This window comes from Egretta garzetta, unplaced genomic scaffold, assembly GCF_000687185.1.
Source record: "Egretta garzetta isolate BGI_Z169 unplaced genomic scaffold, ASM68718v1 scaffold328, whole genome shotgun sequence".
In the NCBI taxonomy this organism is placed as follows: Eukaryota; Metazoa; Chordata; class Aves; order Pelecaniformes; family Ardeidae; genus Egretta; species Egretta garzetta.
Genome location: NW_009260525.1, coordinates 1683433 through 1686803, shown reverse-complemented (window position 1 = coordinate 1686803; position 3371 = coordinate 1683433).

The following is a 3371-nucleotide window of genomic DNA, read 5'->3' as shown; positions in this document are numbered from 1 at the left end:
ACACAAAGGTCTTTTGCAACACTCCCTACAGCCTCAGGTTGGGAAAGCTGAGGAAGTCCCAGGAAGTCCATTTAGGTTGAAGACATCACTATGCCTAGAGGTAGTCGAATCAGGCAGGGCAAGGTACCATTTTTTCTAGTGCATCACCACCATCACTATGCTGAATTCTCCATCTTCAAGTGCTTTTTGCAGGCCCTTCCTTACCATTTCCCATGGTAATACCTTGTTCCTGTGTTTGTGTCCTTCTTGTTGTGCCACTGGTTGCTAAAGCTTCCTGTCAGTTAAGCAGGAAACCCAGCATAAGTCTGCCCTGCCCTCCAACACTTTCTGACGAGCAGGGGACTTCATGGGGTTGTTTGTTCCCCTGTCATGTTTCACAGCCCTGGTGAGTCTGTCTCATACTTCTTTCTCTCTTTCTGTTTGCCAAAGGCGTCCTTATGCATGGGTATGCTCCGTAATAGTCACAAGGAAATTTTTGGAACTCAGTGGATTTTAAAGTATAGTTTTCTTGAAACTTACTCTTAGAAAATATCCTAACACATGTAAACCAAACCCTTTCATACACAAAAATGTATGTTAGCATATTAGCTGTATAGATGTCTTAATTTTCTTCTGATCAGTTTGTTTAGGTTTTCTGTTTGCTTGTTTAAAATGCTGGTCTTGTACCTTTTTCTTTTATACAGCAAGTAATTTATGCTAGCTATTTTATACATAGTACAATGATTTATTTTCTTAATTTTCACCTGCTTTAAGAAAATATAATAACTTAAAATATACATTTCCCTGATCTCTATAGAAGTATCTGAGTTACATATGCAAACCCCACTGAATTCTGAGCAACAACAGCTGAGCAAATAATTTGAAATAAATGCCTTACCTAATTAATCTTTTCTATTTGCAAAATGTCTATAGGCAAATCATTGTTTCCTCATATTAATTCAGCATTCAAGTTTGCTCAACAGTTTTTCACTTGATTGATTGAATGCATAACTGGGAACAGTTCAGAGTACCTGTATGTTTTTCAGTGTTCAGCTTGGCTGGCAATTATAAAGCTGTTTCTGATGTCTAACTCTTCTATAGTTCCTCCTTATAAAACATCTCTTTGTGGCCTGTATATGACAATATCTAAGGACCCTGAAATCTTATATGTGCTTATTCTTACAGCTTATGAACTTAGGAATTTTGTTGTTTTTTTTTTCTCCATTTTATGGATGAGGAGCAGCACATAGAGAGCCAGGTTTTTTTAAAGGTGCTTAGGAATAATTCCACTAAACCAGAGAAGCAACATTTCATCTGTTGCAAGCTTACTTCCTGGAAAATTCAGCAGCCAGTAAATGTTTTGGCTCCCAGTATGATATAAAGAAGAGCCAACTGCCTAAGGAATGGATTTTGAGAAACTTGCAAGCTAAGCAGAGTCTATGTCAGTTAGATATGAGACAAATCCATACAGAAGGCCATAAATAAAAGCTGTGACTTACAATCCTTCCATTCCAGTCATCCAGAAAACAATTGATCCAACAAGCTTAGGTCTAAGGAACTATTGCTACTAAAAAAATGAGGGCACATCAATCTCTAGTAAATACTAGAGAAGCATAAAATGCCCACCTCCCCCTTGGGGATCAGTGGCAAGCTAGTCATTGTTTTCAGATAGAAAATGCTTTCTGTTTTTCATAAGGACACCAAGGCCCTGAGGACACCAAATAGCTCTTAATGTTCTTAACAAGCTTCACCCAGGGCATCCCTTCCCATGGCCCCAGGGGCTAATGACAGCCCTGGGTCAGGCACTCAGTCCCTGCTTGAGCTATGTGGTAGGTGTACTTATTTCCAGCCCTGCCTTTGCCTCTATCTGGTCTTCCTTCTCACTGCCTTGGCCCTGGTGCATCACATGTTGTGTTGGGGGCTATTGATGGACCCCATTACGAGAGCCTGGTGCTGCCTGCCTGTGGGACTGTGCCCCATTGGTCAAGACACTGTCCATGCTGGGGCCATAATTCACTCCCAGTTTGTGCCCTTGGACAAACATTAGCAAATATCAAGAAAGCTGCAATGTACAGCTCTCTGAGAACTGATAAGTGCAACAGGTTTTTTTAGGACAGAAAAGTACACTGGCATGTCCTTTTTCCTCTCCTCCTTCTTCCTACTCACCATGTTCTCTAATTGTCAATGCTGTCATCATATTCAAAAAGCTCAGAAAGTAAACACTTTCCTGGAACAACATTCTCCAGGGTAGGGAGAGCAAAAATCCTGCCTGAGTCTCCTGAGGGCATATCCATGAACCAAACTGAGAGTTCTACTTGGCTGAACTGGACTAGAGAACCACAGATCATCTATCTCCAAGCCACATTCCAGTTGTTTTCACCTAAATTGTTGAAAGATATTGATTAGACAATTACAAATTAGCCACAACAGAAAATGGAGTTTGGAGTTCTGAAAATATTTATGAATTCTGCTAGCACATTTTCTTGGACAACAGACAGAGATTGTTCATAGATGGGATTCATCTTGGTCAGTCTTGAGCAAAGGATTCAAATCCAGTTTAAGAAACCAAAATTTACATGTTGACAATGTCCTTCTGATTTTATATGTTTACTTAAGCCTAAACATGGAAAAGTTATTCAAATTGAGGTAAGGCTCCATGGTTTTGACAGGTGTGTGTATGTGTGTATTGTTGCTTGTCTATTTGTTTTGTATTCTTCTTTATGAAAAAGCAAAAGGGAGCTAGTGTTTCTGTACTCCATACAGGTGGAATGTATAGCTTTACAAACACTTTCATGTTCATAGCTTGACAGCAATATACATTTATTCAGAAATGTATTCATTTGGTTTTGGCGGTACAAATTTGTTGTTGTTCTCCTTATGTTTAGCGAGGCCTGATAAATATAAGCTGGAAAGACTCCCTTTATGTTCACATCTTTATCTTGATGGGCTAAAATGAACAAATGTATAGACATTATTAAAGAACTGTCTTGTTTATATCCCTATTGATAATTCCATACTTTTTCAAATAAATGTCTTTTGCACTCACTATCAAGAAAGCTGGGAATCTTAAAGTTGTTCAATAAAGAAAACAAAACTGATTTAATTTCAGTGAAGATAGGGATGAATTGATGACTCAGTAGACAAATTGCAGTGACTCCAAATAAAATATTATCCTATGAATAAACCACAATCTTTCACAATCGCCCAAATCAATAGATGTCGTATTTCTTAGTCAAAGATTGTCTCTCAAGAATATATAATTCATTAAAAAATTGCTTTTGAAACAATCTTTGACATACACAAGAATGAAAATGTGATAAACTTTTCAATATCAAATATTAAGCTTGTACAATTACTTGGAAGCATAGGTCCAAATCCTCATGAAATTCCAA